The following is a 20,058-nucleotide window of genomic DNA, read 5'->3' on the forward strand; positions in this document are numbered from 1 at the left end:
GTACAGTATCTTGCCCGTGAAAGGTGTTTAGCGAATGATAGTTATTATTACAAGGCAGATACTTTATATGTAGCCTAGAAAATTACATACGACTTTCCAATCATCAGACCCTCTGTCCTAGCTTCTTAATTTTCATCAAGGAAGGTTAAGAGACAAGGTTAACTTAGCTAAGAAGAAATTATGTGCAAGAATAAATATAAGCAAAATGACAGAATTTGGTTACAGTTCCAAGATTCTTAGTTCAAAACAGAATAGGAAGAAAGGTTAATTTTCTCCTGATGTGGCCTTCCCTGACCTCGCAATATGTCCCCAGAAGGCTGTAGACCCTTTCTCCTTTATAAAACATTAAATGTGACTACCTTATATTAGTAACAGGTGTATTAATGGGGGCGCTGATGGCAGGCAGGGAACAGGCTGAATGACATGAATTCTTCCCTTCATAAATGGGCGTCTTTCCATGAAAGCACAACATCATTTGTTGAATGTCAAGTAGACTAGAATTTCAGACCTGGAAACATTTGCCTTGAAGCATCAAAACAATTGAATACTGTAATGGCTCAGCACCTGGCTTAAAGTTATAATACCAGGATTTACATTATTCTTAGCCACAGGCATATTTTTCACCAGCTTTTAACAACCCACCTCCTTTTCCCCTTCCCTCCCACACAATAACTGGGATGACTTGTCTAGATCTTAGGCAAAAATTCACTTAGCACATCAGCTCCTGGAAACAAATGCACTTAACCAGAAAAATAGGGACATCAACCAGCAAAGATGCATCCTCATTTAATAGAGCTTGAAATTACTATAATCTGTAAAGTACAGTGAGAAGAAGAAGTTTCACCTGCCTGCACATCAGTCATTGATTCTCCGTTTGACTTGGAGGGACTCTGAGGGACCGACCTGAGCCTGAGAAGAGGCAAGATTCCCCTTCAAGGACACACTGGGAACTTACGGACCTCTTTCTCCATGGTGCAGAGCACAGAGGTAATTACATAATTGTCTGTTCAATTACTTTATTCAAGAATCACAATCTCAAATTCCATAAGCCACCAGAGAAATGACATCAATGAATGAAGCAGTTCATTTTAGGGACTTCAGTTAACGGAAAGGGGTGTGTCCCAATAAAGACTCATACAGTCAACTGTTTCCATGCTGGCATACCCCACTGTTAATTGATTTCCCACATTTTCAAGGCAGCAGGTAATGTCATTTTTAATACTTTTATTTTGGCTTTACAGAATTACTGCAAAGATAGTACAAAGTTCCTGTAAATCCAATGGGGATACCCAGTGCCCCTATCATTGACATCTTACATTAGGATAGTATATTATTATTAATTATTATATATTAGTATAGTATTATACATTAGTATAGTGTTATACATATGCATAGTATGTGTGATATACATTATTCATTACTATTAGTGCTACTAATAATTATACATTAGTATGTATAACAATATATATTAATAATATATATTATACATATGTATAGTATTATACATTGGTATTAGTATTAGCAATAATTACTATATGTTAGTATGGTATATTGTTAGTATGCTGTAGTTATTATTATTAACTGAAGCCCATATTTTAACCAAAAGTATAAATGGTAAATGTTCTGGTATTTAAATATTGATCACTGTGATAGGCAGAATAATTGATTCCCTCAAAGATGTCCCAAATACATAGGCAGAATAATTGTTCTCCAAACATTTCAAAGACTTTCTAATCTTTGGAACCTATGAATAGGCTACCTTACATGGCAAAAGAGACTGTGAAGATGTGACTGAGATAAGGGTTAAGCTAATGGAGAGACTGGGAGCTTGTCCTGGACTATTCTGGCGGACCCATGGGAATCACACATGTCCTATTAGAAGGAGGCAGGAGGGTCAGAGTGAAAGGAGCTGTGATAAAGGCAGCAGAGATAGGAGTGATGTGGCCATGAGCAAAGGAACACTGGAAGCTTCCGGAAAAGGAAAATGGTCAGGAGATGGATTATACCTGAGAGCCTCAGAAGAAATTGAACCTTGAAGATACCTTCAAGGGATAATGATGTTGATGATTCTCTTGCTAGTCCAAAATTATCTTTGTTCAGATTTCAAATCATGAGGCACGTGTCCCAGGGGCCCAACCTAGACAAAAGAAAAGCTTCATAGATAAAGTCTTATTAAGAGAAATCAGAACAGGCCATTGAGGATTTTTCTTTAGACTCTTGAAATCGAACAGACTGACAATGCACTCTGAAACGGTGCTCGCTCTGCTTGCATAATTTTCAAAAGCATAGTCACCCCGTCTGTAATGACACTTCACCTGCAAACCCAGTAAGACCCATTTTAGATTTCTGAACTGGAGGATAATACGTGAGTGCTGTTGTAAGACTATGCTAGTGGTAATTTGTTGCAGCAGCAAAAGGAGCTAATACAGGCATCAATTCAATGACAAAGAAATACTCTGTTCCATCAAACACATACTCATCTGCTAGGCCCCCATTGTGTAGAGGGTGCATGTCTGCTGTGTGACACTAGTCTTAAAGGGGACCGAGACTGTGCCCTCTCTGTATCTCAGACCTTAAAACAGCACTTGACACAGAGAAAAGACTCATTCTATATGGATTAAAGTAATGCTTTTTAGCCCTTGAAGAACTGCTATATCAATGGTTGTCTTTGATATGCTATGCATTCTTTATTCTTCTTTGGCAAGAAGTGTGAGAAATATCAACTCTATTTATCTCTGTCCACTTAGGGCTCCTGAAGTACTTATCCTTATTTCCAAGCAACTTTAAGTATGTCTTTGGTTTCTTATTATGGAACAAAATGAGATACATACTTAACGGTTTGCAGATTAAGTATCATTGCAGACGGGGTGACTATGCTTTTGAAAATTATGCAAGCAGAGAGAGCACGGTTTCAGAGTGCATTGTCAGTCTTTCACTTTCAAGGGTCTAAAGAAAAAAAAAACTCATTGGCCTGTTTTGATTTCTCGTAATAAGACTTTAATTGTGAAGCTTTTCTTTTGTTTGGGTTGGGCCCCTGGGATAAGCGCCTCATGACTTGAAATCTGAACGAAGGTAATGTTGGACTAACAAGAGAATCATCAACATCATTATTCTTTAAAACTGCAAAGCCCAGTGTGTTTGCACCATTAGACTTCAGTTTTCCTCTGCAAAGAGAAACCAAAGGCGAGAAGACCACACACACACACACACACACACACACACACACACATCACAGAAATGGGAATCTCAGGATCAAAACATTATTTTTTTCCCAGAGAGGTTCTGATGGGAGAAAGGGTTGTTCTGCATCTGTTTCCCTACATCTTGTCCCTCCTGCTCACCCTTGTCCTTTCCCCCTGCACAAACACGCTGTAGACGCAGCCATTGGACACCACTGCCTGTGTTTTCCCTGTTTCCTCTTTGACACCTGAACCCTGGCAAGGAAGGCATAGCTTATGCCATCCTGGGTAATTATAATTTGAACATTTTCCCCCCAGGTCTCATGTTGAAATGTGATCCCCAATGTTGGAGGTGGGGTCTGGAGGGAGGTGTTTGAATCATGGCGGCAGATCCCTCATGAATAGCTTGGCGCCATTCCTCTGGAGATGAGTGAGTTCACAGAAGAGTTGATTGTTGAAAAAAGCTTGGTCTCCTCTCACTCTCTCACTGTCTCGCTCCTCTCTGTTGCTCCCACCCTCCCCGTGTGATGCACTGGCTCCCCTTAGCCTTCCACCATGATTGTAAGCTTCCTGAGGCCCTCACCAGAAGCAAATACGGGCACTATGCTTTGTGTACAGCCTGCAAAACTGTGAGGCAAATAAACATCTTTTTGTTATAAATTAGCCAGTCTCAGATATTCCTTTTTAGTAACGTAGAAATGGCTTAACACTCTAAGCCTGTTTTGAGCACATTCCACTGAGGTCTGCTCACAGGTGATTGTCTCCTCCACACGCCCCTGTGTTCTGTGCTGTTGCTGTTGGTGCATCCCTCTCATGATGTCGCTGCTGTGGACACAGCCTGCCCCCCGTCCCCAGAGTTATATTTCCATAGGCCTTGCTCTTCCTATATATTCCAGAAGCAACTCAGTTGGGGTGTGGCCAAGAAGGGTGACAATCCCAGAAATGGTTTCTCTCTTCTGCCTCCTTCAGGAAAATCTGGGCTCCAAAATCTGCTTCTACTGATACCTGGCTGTGGCCAAGGTCTTTCCACCCCTCCAAGGCCTCCATTTTTTTATCTTCATAAGACAGAATGATCCAACCTGCCTATCAGTATTGTGAGTGTATCATGGCTCCCCTGGAGTCCTGCAAGTTCTTGACTGCAGGTTCCCAGGAAATGGCAGATGTGACTAGCAATGATTCATTCATTGTTTCATTAGTCAAGCCAGCTTCCCTGATGATCTACGGGGTGCAGGACTCTGGCATGGCAGGCTGTGCATTCTGCCCGTGCTCGGTCACATTTCAGCCCGTGCCCAGTTCACATTTCAGCCCGTGCCCAGTTCACATTTCAGCCCTGTCTTTTGCTGCCCGGGTGAGCTGGGCTGAATTACAGATCCTTTGCACTTCAGTTTTCTCCCTTCTAAAATAAGTGCTACAGTGACATTGCCCTCAGAATTGTTTTGCAAGGAAGTCAATGAGTATCTTGCATAATGTGTGCAAGACACATAATTGGCCCTAGAAAATTTTAAATAATAATAATGCCACTATGACATTTATCGAAGGGCTCAGACAGTGTGAGTCCTGAGCTGCGTGTTAACCACTGCAATTATTGCTAGTAATGATGTTATTTTAAACTTGTTTAATTATTCCTATATGTACACAGTAGTGCCCCCTTATTTGGGGTTTAACTAACACTTGTTTTAATTACCAAAGTTCAAAAATAGTAAGGTATTTTAAGATAGAGAAAAACCACATTCATAAAACTTGTGTTACAGTATGTTGTTATAATTGTTCTACTTTACTATTAATTATTATTGTTAGTCTGTTATTGTGCTTAATTTATACTTCTGCAATTTTAATCTTTTGTAGAGATAGGGTCCTACTATGTTGCCTAGGCTGGTCTTGAACTCCTTGCCTTAAGCAATCTTCTTGCCTCTGCCTCCCAAAGCACTGGAATCACAGACAAAAACCACCATATCCAACTTCTTAATTTATAAATTAAACTTTATCATAGTTATATATGGATAGGAAAAAACATCATATATGTAAGGTTTATACTATCTGCAGTTTCACGCATACACTGAGGGTCTTGGACTGTATCTTCTGCAGATAAGGGGGAATGACTGTATACACATATATGTACTTCTGTGTGACTATACACATTTAGATGCAGGAGTAGGTGCAGGTGGATATAGGTACGGGGTATACATAGACAGACCTAGAGATGTATTTTTCCTCTTCAAAGAGCAAGGACTTAGGAGAAAACAGAACTAACAAACTGGAACATAGATTTGAGGAACTTGCCCAGAACACAGAGAGACAAAGCCCTGAAAAATATTCTACAGAAGTTAAGAGACATGAAGGATAAAATAGGCAGGTGTTCCAAAAGACGAGAGAAGAATGAAGAGGAGCAGCATTTGAAGAGCTGAATCTAAGCATCATCTGAAGTTCATTTTTGTGAAATGCACCTTCAGATTCAAGAATTTACATCAAAACCCCAAGCAGAAGTTTTCTAAGCCCGTGTCTAGATAGCACTTGGTGAGTAAATTCAAGCAAACTTTAGAAATACAAAATAGTGGCCAGGCGCAGTGGCTCACGCCTTAATCCCAACACTTTGGGAGGCCGAGGCAGGCAGATCACGAGGTCAGGAGTTCAAGACCAGCCTGGCCAGTGTGGTGAAACCCTGTCTCTACTAAAAATACAAAAAATTAGCCAGGCATGGTGGCATGTGCCAGCTACTTGGGAAGATGAGGCAGGACAATTGCTTGAATCCGAGATGCTGAGGTTGCAGTGAGCCGAGACTGTACCACTGCACTCCAGCCTGGGCGACAGAGCGAGACTGTGTCATACATATATATGTGTGTGTGTGTGTGCGCGCGTGTGTGTGTGTGTGTGTGAAAATAATAAAAATTATGATAAATTTAATGATGATTAAATTTAAAAATATTAAAAATCAAATGACGCTAAAATTCCAAGTAATAATAATATACAATTCTAACAATTTGGCATTGAATATTTTGTTTATGGTGGTTAAGTACATATAATTTGAAATTAGGTTACAGTGCCCTAATATTTAGATTTTTAAAAAATCAAGCATACTACAAAAGTCACTTAAAGATAAAATTATATGTCCTTTTCAGGGACATGGATGGAATTGGAAGCCATTATCCTCAGCAAACTAATGCAGAAACAGAAAACCAAACACCGCATGTTCTCACTTAAAAGTGGGAGCTGAAAAGATGAGAACACATAGACACATGAGGAATAACAACACATACCGGGTCTTGTTGGAGCGGGAGAGTAGCAGGAGGGAGAGCATCAGGAAGAATAGTTAATGGATGCTGGGCGTAATATCTTGGTGATGGGATGATCTGGGCAGTAAACCACCACAGCGCACGTTTACCCATGTAACAAACCTGCACATCCTGCACATGTACCCCAGAACTTAGAATAAAAGTTGAAGAAAAAAATACAATGATATAGACAGAATACAAGAAAACTAATGGAAAAAGTATGTACAATAAATGCCAACCAGGGAAAACCTGGTAAGGTTTTATTAAATGTCAGAGAAATAGTATTCTAGGCAAAAACGTTCTGGATACAAATAGAATACTAAATAATGACATAAGAAACAACCTACGAGTTTGTGAGAAATCTAAAATTGGAAGTAACTAAGAACACAATTTAAATGTAAGTTGCTGTATGTATTGTCAGAAATATTAGGTGAATTCAACAAATAATTTTAGGAGTAAGAAGGTTTATCATACCTTACCTGGAAGCTGATGTGCCAAACAGATATAAATGAGTAGGAAAAGCAATAGAGGAGCAAATTTTAACTAAAGGACTTATTTAAATGAAAGAATATGCATTTCCTCTAAACACAAAATATTTCTAATGATATAAAAAATCTTTAAACAATTAATATAAAACGAAACACTTTTTTGAGCAGTTGATTTCATCCATATAGATTCTTTTTATTTATTTATTTATCTAACTTTTATTTTAAGTTCAGGGGTGCATGTGCAGGTTTATTATATAAGTAAACTTGTATCATGGGGGTTTTTTGCATAGCCTATTTTATAATCACACAGGTATTAAGCCTAGCAGCCATTAGCTGTTTTTCTCGACTCCCTCCCTCCTCCCATCCTTCACCCTTTAGTAGGCCAGAGTGTGTTGTTCCCCTCTATGAAGACGTTTTTAGTTTTTTGTTTTTTGTTTTTGAGACAGGGTCTCACTCTGTCACCCAGGCTGGAGTGCAGTGGCACAACATTCGCTCATTGCAGCCTCCACCTCCTGGGCTCAGGTGATCCTCCCACCTCAGCCTCCCAAGTGGCTGGGATTACAGGGCCATGTCATCACACCCAGCTAATTCTGTATTTTTTGTAGAGATGGGGTTTTGGTATATTGCCCAAGCTGGTCTCAAACTCCTGGGCTCAAGTGATCCCCCCAACTCAAACCTCCCAAAGTGCTGAAAACACATTTTTAAATCAGAAAAATATTAAAAGTAAACCAAATCTTCATAGATTTGGGATTTATATAAAACAGGAAATTATAATACAAATGAGAAACATTTAGAGTTGAACCACAATGAAAACAAGGTCTACAGATCCTGGCACAGGCGGGGAAACGATGTGTAGAAGACACATCACCATACATGTGTTCTGGAAGTGAGAATTTTAGAAAATAAAACAAAAGAGTAACAGTGAGTAAAGAAAGCAATTAGAAATAGAGAAATTAGTTCAAAGGAAATCACAGGAGCCATTGAAAGAGCCAGTAAAACCAACATGGAATCTTCAAACAAACCAAGGAAACGGCAAAACCATTTGAATGATCGATCAAAAGAAACAGTGTGTGTGTATGTGTGTGTGTGTGTGTGTGTGTGCATGTGCTGTGCGTGTGTGTTTAATAAAAGTAAAGACAAGAGAAGAGACAGCCATAGATAAATTATCGTCTTTGGAGAAGATCAGAGATAGTTTTCCTCCTCATTCTTGAACTTCCTTGTCAGCTTCAGTAAGACTGGTGACTCTCTTGCAGGGCATGTGGGAAGGAATTAAACTTCAGTTTTGTTCAGCCTTTCTAAAAAACAAATAAGTAACCGCTGTATGAGAGACAAAGCTAATAAAATGTGTGGCATTATGAAACAATCGAGATCACATCTGATATGAGGAAAGGAATTAATTGTTAGAAAAATACGCGAACACTGGCCTTTGCAAACTTATCTCTACTGTAAGAACCTATAAAAACAAGGGTAATGGTGTCAGAACTTCTGAGCCAGCATTAATGAGTTTCCTATTTTTTGTTTTTGTTTTTGAGACAGAGTTTCGCTCTTGTTGCCCAGGCTGGAATGCAATGGCGTGATCTCAGCTCACTGCTACCTCTGCCTCACGGGTTCAAGCAATTCTCCTGCCTCAGCCTCCCAAGTAGCTGGGACTAAAGGCACCTGCCACTATGCCCAGCTAATATTTGTAGTTTTAGTAGAGATGGGGTTTCACCATGTTGGCCAGGCTGGTTTCGAACTCCTTACCTCAGATGATCCACCCGCCTCAGCCTCCCAAAGTGCTAGGATTACAGGCGTGAGCCACCGCACTCAGCCTATTAATGAGTTTCTGACAGAAAATTTGTCTTGCAACCAAATCAGGTTGTGTGCGGACTTCCCCTTCTTGGTGACCTTCCTACGCTCACGTGAACCTGCATGTGCTCTGGTGCCCACACTCTGCCCTTTATGTATTAGTAGGAGCACAGCTTTCATGGTAGAGATAAAGATTGAAGAAGAAGGGATTAGCAAGACTTGAATGAAAAGAATTTGGTAGTAAGAATAATTTGTAAAATATCCTATCTGATCATTTTTACAGTATCAAATTTGGTCCATTTGCTGTTATGTGCAGGGGCTATACAGAAGTTTGTTTTTCTGAACAAGAAGGATTTATAAACAAGTAATTAACATTTATAATAATATTGTTATTATTTTAAGTGCCCATTAGGCCAGATGTCTAAAAAATAGTTATAATTTATCTCCAATCTTTACAAAATCACAGCAAGGGAGATATTGTTATACCCATTTCACAGATGTAAAAGCTTGAGGCAGTCACTAGTTATAACAGAGCCAGGATTCTCGGCCATGTCCCTCCAGAACTAAAGTCTAGCTCTTTAAAATTCATTGTTATCTTTCCAATTAGAGGGAAAAAATGTGTAGACTGACAGGTGACTTCTCAACCAAAATCATTGAAAGTATCTCAGCAAAAATATCTTTTAAGAATGATAGTGAAACAGACTTTTCAGACAAAGAGATACTGTCTTTGTTACCAGAAGACGCACATTAAAGAAAATATCAAGGGTTGTTATTCAGGAAGAATGAAATAATCCCAAATCTTAGCCAAAGCACACACACACGCACACGCACGCACACACACACACCCCCCAAAACAACAATAACAAAAAACCAAGACAGAATTAAATCATCACAAAGGGTGAATATGCAGAATGAATAATGACCACATAAAACAATAACACAAATACAAATTATCACATGAGAAATGTAATGCACACATAAACAGAATTAACATGCATGGCAAAATGGCATTTAATTCAAAAAGTGCGTAAATGAAATTAAACAATTCTAAGATTTGTGCCTTTTCCTGGAAAAGAAGAAAAGCCACAATTAATGCAATCATTAATATATGAATTGTCCATATTGCAATCTTTATGATAATCACTTATAAAGAGTAATATTATTTATAATTTCCTAATTCATAGGGAAAATATGTAAATAAACATTTTGTAATTTGGAATAAGAAAAGACAAAATAGTCAAGACAAACAGAAAAACAAAAGCAGATTAAGCTGACAGCCCAAATATATTAAGAATTGCATTACGTGTAAGGAGACTGAATCTAACAATTAAAACAGAAATAAGCATCTCTTTGGATTAAAATAAAATTATATTTATAGGAGATTCACTTAAAACAGAGACAGAGAAAGACTGAAAAAATTAGACCATGCAAGCCATACCGAAGAAAGATTTTGGAACCAGAAAAATATCTGACAAATTAGTCTTTAAGATAAAATGTACAACTAGAGATAAAGAGACTTCGTAAAAGTTTAAAGTCATTGACAAAATAGAATGATTCTCAATGTGCTTGCACCTAAATAGTTTAGCCTCAAAAGGTGGTTATTTTGGGTGACATTGATTATATGCTTCTATATGTATTCTGCTTTATGTTTTTAAATCTATGTCTATTAGTCCGTTTTCACACTGCTGTAAAAATACTACCTGAGACTGGGTAATTTATGAAGGAAAGAGGCTTGATTGACTCACAGTTCCACATGGCTGGGGAGACCTCAGGAAACTTACACTCATGGCGGAAGGTGAAAGGGAAGCAAGGACTTTCTTCACATGGTGGCAGGAGAGAGATGTGTGAGTGCAGAAAAACTGCCATTTATAAAACCACCAGATCTCATGAGAACTCACCCACTATCATGAGAACAGCATGGGGGAAACCATCCTCATGATGCAATCACTTCCTTCCCTTGACACATGGGGATTACAATTTGAGATGACATTTAGGTAAGAACCCAGAGCCAAACCATATCACTGTATTTTTAATTGTTTACAATAAATATATGAGGAACTGCTATAGGATTAAATAAGAAACTACTCATATTTGTTCAACATGTGATTAACCCCTAGCAAGCACTCAGTACATGGTAACTGGCATCATCACACATATCACCATCATCATTAACGTTTTTGTAATTGAAACAGAACAATGGTCAAATAGGAAAAACTAGGAACTGGAGTCCTACAGAGCCCATTGTTTTTACTATAATTCATAAAAGCAAAGCATGAGAGTCATTTGTCTCACCCAGCATTTATAAGCCATCCTCCCTGAGACATTTCGGGCTCATCAGATGCAAGCCATGGAAGATACAAAAGTATAACCGCTATTTAGTATTTCCATCACTCCCTGTAGGCCCTGTCTTTGATCCAGTTTGACTTAGTTGTGTTTCCAGAACTCCAAGTACCTGATCACATCTTGGGGTCATGTGAGGGAAACTTGGCCTTGAGGAAAGTGGCTTCACAGACAGGCTGTTTATTGTTACTCTCCCAGGGAATTCAGTCCGGAGCCCAGAGCCTAGGTTTCCATGAGTAACTCCTGACATCTGCTGGCCAATGTGCTTCTGGCCTGTTCACTGCATGCTGAGAGCCAGAGAATGCTCACTCAGGACAGTATGTCTGTGTTGTATTTTTTTTTTTTTAATATTTAGAGAACTTTATTATAGTGTTTATCTCAAAGAAAGAATAAAAAATTCAATTATTAAAAGGTCAGGCATTCTCTAATTTTCATGAACTATAAGTAGAAATGATAAGGAAAATAAATGTCCGAACATGCAAATAACCATCAGGTTAAAGTAGGAATTAAAGTCTCAATTACAAGCCATTTAGGAATTAACAAAAATGACATTGCATATCAAATTATAGAAAGGCAACAAAACTGCAACCAGAGGCTGATTCTTATGACTAAAAAACTGATAGATTTTTTTTTCTTGTGGTTACGTTGGTAAATTCTTCGGTGGTAATTTCTGAGATTTTGGTGCACCTGTCACCTGTGCAGTGTACACTGCACCCAGTATGTAGTCTTGTATCCCTCACTCCACCTCCCAACATTCCCCGAGTCCCCAAAGTCCTTATGTCATTCTTATGCCTTTGCATCCTCATAGCTTAACTCCCACTTACAAGTGAGAGTATGCAATGTTTGGTTTTCCATTCCTGAGTTACTTCACTTATGCATTTGAGAGAGCTCACAGCTCAATTCACCCTTCAGGCTTATGAGTCCAGAAGCTTTTGCGCAGCCAAATTGAAAAAAAAAAAATGACACTTATAAAGTGAGTGGAAGCCCTGATGGGAGATTTGCCTAAAGGGTAGGAGCCTGGATGTTGAAGTCTGTCTCATAAACCTATGCTCACCTCCTAGTGGTACATCTGTATCCCAGCTAAATAACACCTTTGTGCCTCAGTTTCCTTGTCTGTGAAATGGGGCTGAAAATATGACCTACATGATAAGATTATTATGGGATGGAAGTAGTTAAGGCATATATATATATATATATATATATATATATGGTAGAACAGTTCCTTGAAAAGAACAATTTCTTAATATGTGAATGTTGTTATTAAACCCTAAAATTGTGACTCATACAATCTAATAAAGCTATTAATCAACCTAATTTACTGCACATTTATTTTAAAAATCCCTAAATTATGGGGGCTATTTCCATTCTGCCAGCACTGCAGGAAGCTGCAGATAGCTCTGGAAAATAGTAAATGTGCTGTATATGACAACTTCTTTTATACCCTGCTTTTATTCTAAAATATGAGAAGGCCTGGGTGTAAGTATGGCTGAGAAGTCTTTTATTGTTACTATTAACATGAAAATGAGCTTGTGTAATGCACTCTGATTGTGTCTAAATCATCCCAGCTCTTGGTCTGTTTCACATCGTCTCAGACAAAGAACACCGGGCCTTATATAGTAATCACACATTAATAGGCATTAGTTGTGGTACAAAGAGCTTTTTTAGTGGATTAATTGAAACTCTCACTGTGCAAGCTTGAGGACCTCAGCTAGTGACATTGAACATGCACTCTTACAATTAATGATAAAAACTAAATATTGTCATGGATCCCACTGCCAACATTTTGCTTAAGAAAGTCACCAGCCTGAGCCATTCTCACGTTAGAACTTGGAATCCCACAGATGGGCTGTACAGCATAAAGACTGAGGCATGGATCCTATCTGCAAGCCAATGAGGTTTAGATGCTGGTTCTTGCCTGTTCACTCTGATGGTAGTTTCTACTCATCTGACAAAGGGCTAATATCCAGAACCTACAAAGAACTCAAACAAATTTACAAGAAAAAAACAAACAACCCCATCAAAAAGTGGGCAAAGGATATGAACAGACATTTCTCAAAAGAAGACATTCATACAGCCAACAGACACATGAAAAAATGCTCATCATCACTGGCCATCAGAGAAATGCAAATCAAAACCACAATGAGATACCATCTCACACCAGTTAGAATGGCGATCATTCAAAAGTCAGGAAACAACAGGTACTGGAGAGGATGTGGAGAAATAGGAACACTTTTACACTGTTGGTGGGATTGTAAACTAGTTCAACCATTATGGAAAACAGTATGGCGATTCCTCAAGGATCTAGAACTAGATGTACCATATGACCCAGCCATCCCATTACTAGGTATATACCCAAAGGATTATAAATTATGCTGCTATAAAGACACATGCACACGTATGTTTATTGCAGCACTATTCACAATAGCAAAGACTTGGAATCAACCCAAATGTCCATCAGTGACAGATTGGATTAAGAAAATGTGGCACATATACACCATGGAATACTATGCAGCCATAAAAAAGGATGAGTTTGTGTCCTTTGTAGGGACATGGATGCAGCTGGAAACCATCATTCTCAGCAAACTATCACAAGAACAGAAAACCAAACACCGCATGTTCTCACTCATAGGCGGGAACTGAACAATGAGATCACTTGGACTCGGGATGGGGAACATCACACACTGGGGCCTATTAAGGGGAAGGGGGAGGGGGGAGGGATTGCATTGGGAGTTATACCTGATGTAAATGACGAGTTGATGGGTGCAGCACACCAACATGGCACAAGTATACATATGTAGCAAACCTGCACGTTGTGCACATGTACCCTACAACTTGAAGTTTAATAATAATAAATAAATTTAAAAAAAAAATAAAAAAAAAATAAAAAAAAAAAATAGATGCTGGTTCTGCTAGCTACTAACTGTGTGACCTGGCGGGAGTCAGGGGTGCTCTCTGAGCATCAGTTTCTTCATCTGCAAAATGACAATTACAGAGAGTCCCTATCTCATTCAGTCACCGAGAGGACAAAGTCAATCAGCTTGTGTGTGAATGCACCCATCATAGAACCTGGCATGTAAAGAGTGCAAAGTAAGTGTTAGTTGTTATTATTATTATTAGTTCATTAATTGGGTCCTCACAGGAAATACATGGTACACTCAAAATGGGATCGAATTTAATAAATTTAATAAAGATAGTAGTTAAATAGATTGGACAAGATTAAATAAATGGGAGATGGCACTGCACCCAGGACCTAGCAACAGTGGGAAGCCATCACACGAACTCCATACCACTACCCCAACCCAAGGAACAAGAGGAGGGACAGTTGCCACATCATACAGGAGCTTTGGCATTAAGAAGGCCTTGACATCTGACGCCACGTAAGCTGTGGCCTCCGTAAAAGGAACACAGACAACGCCAAGTCACGGAGAGCAGGGAGAGAGGGACGGTGATAAATCTCTTGACTTCTCTCTTCTTTTGACCCTGAAAACCCAGCATCTCCAGTCAGAAAACTAACCAGAAGCCAGAGAGCAGACGGAGCCAGGTGATGCAATACGAAGAGGTCAGCCTACAGGTTAGATGTCAGCCTACAGGTTAGAGTAGTGCAGGGTGCGGTAGGGTTAGGAATAGATCTGGAGGGGAGATTGGCAAATATCAGTCCCCAAGGAGAGTGGTCTTGGGGCCATCTATATTATGCATGCAATCAGTTTGAATAAACTGAGCAAATATTACCAATATAGCTGCATACCCCATTGCCAAGAAACACCAAGGGAACAAATATAACTGTGGAAGTGACTCAGTGCCTTCAAGTCTGGTTCTGGACTGCGAACAGGAAGAGTGATAATCCTAACAAAAACAACTGAATAAAAATAGTAACAGCAACTGGCATGTCTATAATACTTTGTAATTTTCAAGTTGCTTTCATGTATATAACCACATTTCAGCCTCGTAATAACTCTATTGGAAGGCAGGTATTTATTTCCATTTTAAAATGAGAAAATTGAGGATGAAGTGTTTAGTTGGCTGAGATCAAAATCCCTTGTGTAATTCTTGCTTAAATTTCCTAGAGGATGCATGAAAAATGTTGATATCACATGTTAGTGTTCAGGAATACAAGATGTGGAATTTGTTTTACTCATGTGTTGTGAGGCTTGTAATGTGTCAAGCTCTGTTCTAGACACTGGGGATGCAGCAGTGACCAAAACAAAGCCCTGCCTATTTTTGAGCTGCAGTTACTTTGGAAGAGTCTGGAAGTCCTTCAAGAAGTTAAAAGAGTTATTTATGACCCAGAAGTCCCAATAGAAATGAAAACATATATCCACAAAAGACCTTGGATATAAATATTCATAGCAGAATTGTTCATGATCGCCAAAGTGTGGAAATAGCCCAAATGCCTATCAGCTGAAAGATACATAAAATTGTATATCCACGCTGAAATATTACTTAGCAATAAAAAGGAATGAAGTACTGATTTATACTACAGGAAAGAATCTTTAAGTGATTACACGAAGTGAAAGAAGTTGGTCCCAGAAACTACTTATTATATGATTCCTCTTGTATGAAAGATCCAGATTAGCCAAATCTAGAGAAAAATTAAGTAAATTAATGGTTATTTAGGGTAGGAGCAATGAGTGAATGAGAATATTGGGAGGGACAGTGATAGCAGCAGGAGGCAGCCAAATGCCCAGACAGAGAGAGGTGGGACCCTGTGACCCCATCTTCAAGCCGAAGACAGTTGAAAACCTGAAAGCCAAGCTACAAGTTAAATCCTTGGACTGGATTGAGAACTTGTCTTCCTGTTTGGCACACTTTCCTCTGATTCATGCCTGCTCTTCACCTATTTTACATATAGCTACCCTTGCCTAGTTGGTTTTCTACACTATCATGCCAACCCTTGGATGGTGTCATCACTTTAACCTTTTTTGCATACTCACAAACCAATCAGCACACACTCCCCATCCTGTGCCTATAAAGTCCCCAGACTCAGTCAGTATTGGAGAATATGGCCTAACTTCAGGGAAGAAGATGGCCTGACTTCAGGGAAGATGACCTGTTCTTCCTGCCCCTTCTCCAGCTCCCCTCTCCATCTCCTCTCTCCACTGAGAGCTGTTTTCATCACTCAACAAATTATCCACCTTCACCATCCTTAAATTGTATGCATGACTTCATTCTTCTTGGATGTCAGACAAGAGTTCAGGACCCACTGAGTGTGGGTACCCAGAAAGGCTGTCACACTAGCCCTTTGCCTTTGCTGGCAGAAGGCAACCACCCCATGGATGAGGCAAGGGGCCAGTGAGCTGCTAACATGCTGTGGACAGTTGAACTAAAGGAGCTCTGTAACACCTCCTCTGGGGTTTCAGGATCATGGGCACCCTCACCTGGGAGCTGCCACATTCCCCTCAAGGCAACATGCCTGGACTGGCCCCAGGTCCCACTTAGAGCTTGCTACTCTGTTGACACCCAAAGCAGCCAGCCAGGTTCTGCAATCGCTCACTCACTTGTTCCCTTCTGCAGGGGGTTAAGCATGGCAGATTGAAGTAGATGGGCATCCCTCCCACAAGTCTGGCAAAGGGGGCTGAGAAAAATCCTACATCAAGCTAAATGATGTGGGGTTTCATTTTAGGGTAACAAAAATGTTCTAAAATTGGTCGTGTGATAAATGCATAATTCTGTGGATACTAAAAGCCAATTGCCTGTACACCTTAAACCAGTGAATAGCATGTTATATGAATTGTATCTTTTTTCTTCCTTTAGACAGAGTCTGGCTCTGTCACCCAGGCTGAAGGGTAGTGGCACGATCTCGGCTCACCGCAACCTCTGCCTCCTGGGTTCAAACGATTCTCCTGCCTCTCAGCCTCCCAAGTAACTGGGATTATAGGTGTGCACCACCATGCCCAGCTAATTTTTGTATTTTTAGTAGAGACTGAATTATATCTTAATAAGGATTTTCTTTTCAATGCACTACCCCTTGAAGCCTGAGATTTTTATCTAGTGAGATACTGAAACTTTTAGCCAAACTTCTCTTGGTAAACTTCATATACTGTACTTGACCCAAAATATAATTGTGAGATAATTTTGGATATTCGTCCCCACCCAGATCTCATGTTGAATTGTAATCCTCAGTGCTGGAGGTGGGGCCTGATAGGAGGTTTCTGGGTCATAGGTGTGAATCCCTCATGGCTTGGTGCTGTTTTCATGATAGTGAGTTCTCAGGAGATCTGTTCATTTAAAGTGTATGGCACCTCTCCCTGCCTACTCTCTCTCTTGCTCCTGCTTTCACCATGTGAAACCCTGCTCCCACTTCACCTTCTGCCATGATTGCAAGTGTCCTGAGGCCTCCACAGATGCTGATGCCAGAGCTATGCTTCCTGTACAGCCTGCAGAAGGGTGAGACAATTAAACCTCTTTTCTTTATAAATTACCCAATCTTGGGTATTTTTCTATAGCAATGCAAGAATGGCCTAATACAAATTGGATTGGAATTTTTACATAAGCAATCACCTTGGATGTCCTGCTGAGCTGTATCTTTCTGGAGGCATTTATGAGAAAAACTGAACACACACACACATATTCCTAGACCTGATTCTTCCTCCAACTTTACATCAATTTCAAATTAATAGAACTATGATTTGTTGAGATGATTAGGAACCTTTGCAGGAAAACAACTTCCTGAGCAATGCATATTCCTTCTGATATTTTCATCAGCCTCATTTCCAAAGAAAAGGTGCCTATTCTTTTCATGTGCTCTTAACTTTGTTTTATTTCATTCTTTGATGCTAAAAGTTAAAGCGTCTTCAACTTTTGTGCTGATTTCTTTGTAGATTGTATCACTCGCCTTGCTTAGAGATAAAACATACCTGTATCTCTGGCCTTGGGAAAATCTGAAAGCTCAGGGCTGCTCCCCAGAGCTAAGCTTTTATGGGCACATCTGCCTTTCACTGTCTCGGAAGATCATACTCAGGCCACCATGTCCCCCAGTCATAGAGGTTGCATCCTAATGCCTACAAATAGCCCTACTGGATCCTCTTCCTTTGGGGGGTTTGGGATAAGAAGTTGGGCATTTGCTCTCCCTTGGGAGGGAATAGAGGTAACAGCACAATTGATTTTTCAAAGATAATCCACCTCCAGGAATCTTTCTTCTGCATCTCTCAAAGCTTCTAAAGTCTTAAAGCAAATAAAATATTTCAATAATTGTGAAAAAAGTATTTTTTAAAAAAAAATCCGTGCGTAGCAGATTCAGCATATTATTTCAAAATTTCTCATCTTTCTTGACACGTGGTTGGAACCCGAGTTTGGCATCATTGTGTGCATCTGTTTCTGCATGTTGGTCTGTCTGTGCATCTGGGAACAGGGAGTACAGACTGTGAGTGGGTTTCTATGAAGGTCTGTGTGAGCATAGGGTCCATAGACTGTGGAGAGACTTAGGAAAGGCAGAAATGTTTCTTTTCGATTCCCCATCAAGAGGGAACTTGTCAAATCCAGGGCAGTTAATAAAATCCATCAAGTTGGAAGTTCTCCTTCAAGAGCCATGGAAATGTGAGTGAAGTATCTGTCTCATCCTCAGGGCAGTCCATCCTATATGATCTCATTATGCTGGACTCACAAGCCCTGTGCCCACTGCCGGAGAAAGAGGTCCTGAGGAGCAACAAAGGTGTTCTAGTTCTTCACATTCTATTTCCTTCAGCCTCTACTTGGGGCCTAGCCCAGGAATAAATGCACAGTGGATACAGAGAGTGGAATAATAGCTTTGCATGAATATATTCATCCAGAAAAAAAGAAAGATACCATAATCAATGAACTAAATGTTCATGCCAAGGTGTTGTTTTCAAAAACCAGCAAGTCACAGAAAGTAATTCTCTTGAAAGTAGAAAATACTGAAGGAAGAAAATAAGGACAGAAATATGTGAAATAGAAATAAAATATACAATAGAAAAAAATCATCAAATGCAAAACGTATTTCAGTGAGAAGACTAATGAAATTGATTTGAATCTAGGAAGACTGATGAAGGAAAGTAAAAGAATGAATAAATTGCAAATATTGACAATGAAGATAGGGCATCATTAAAGATCCTATGTACATTTAAAAGAATACATTTATAATATAAACAATATTATTTTTAAAGAAAAAAATTCAGGTAACAGTAAAATTCCAAGAAAAATACTGAGAATATATAATGAATTTGATACAAGGAGAAAATTGGAATATATCTGTGTTTAATAAATGAACTGCATGAATTTTTCTTAGAGCCTTATCTAAGCTAGTCCTAATTTCCTACTTTATCTTCTATTATCCAGTTTTATTTTTATAGCAGTTATCACTACCTAAAATTATATCATCTTTTATATATCTACTGCCTGTCTCCTTTCACAAAAGTGTAACTCTTTTTAGAGTCTTGAGACACTTTGGATATGCTTTATTGTTGATTTTAGGCAGTGGAGAAATCAGTTACATTTTATATGGGCAGATAGTCTATTATATTTTTTAAATCTCCAGACTATGTGTTTATGTCATTATATTTATTATAAACATTTGTTTAAAAGTATTTTATTTTGATCCTATTGAAAAACTAAGTAATAGGGGATGAGAGTCCTCTCTGTCTTGATCAACTCCACAATCCTGGTATCTAAAGTAAGACTGACTCACATTAAGTACTCAAAAATATGTTTAAACAAATAAAGGCACATAGGAAGAAATAAATTTATTCATATTATAAATAATTTCACCATCTGAGAAATTTTTATGGCAGGAAATCTTGTTACCAGTGTACAGTGGTGACCACAAATAGAGAAATGAGAAAATTTCCACCCAAAGAGGTGACTTTCAGAGATTCCTTTCTTCTCCCTGTCTTCTACATTTCTTGAAGTTTCCTTCCAAAATATTCTCTTGTAAATTTTCAAATATATTAGATTTTTTAATACTTCATTATTGGGTGAACCTTCCCCAATATTTCAACATAGGCTCCTTTCTACTTTCCCTAAGTGTCGACTGGTCTGAGA

At 39.1% G+C, this 20,058-nt stretch overlaps 1 long non-coding RNA gene across 1 annotated transcript in view; it reads left to right on the plus strand.

Moving 5' to 3' along the window:
* Positions 1-714: 714 nt before the first annotated feature.
* Positions 715-20,058, plus strand: part of LOC103239382 (uncharacterized) — a 38,289-nt gene continuing 18,945 nt past the window's right edge. The window contains exon 1 of the long non-coding RNA XR_012094703.1: positions 715-987. This is a non-coding gene — a long non-coding RNA (uncharacterized lncRNA). The remainder of the gene's footprint in view (positions 988-20,058) is intronic.

The sequence above is a fragment of the Chlorocebus sabaeus genome, chromosome 11 (genome assembly GCF_047675955.1).
Source record: "Chlorocebus sabaeus isolate Y175 chromosome 11, mChlSab1.0.hap1, whole genome shotgun sequence".
Lineage (NCBI taxonomy): Eukaryota > Metazoa > Chordata > Mammalia > Primates > Cercopithecidae > Chlorocebus > Chlorocebus sabaeus.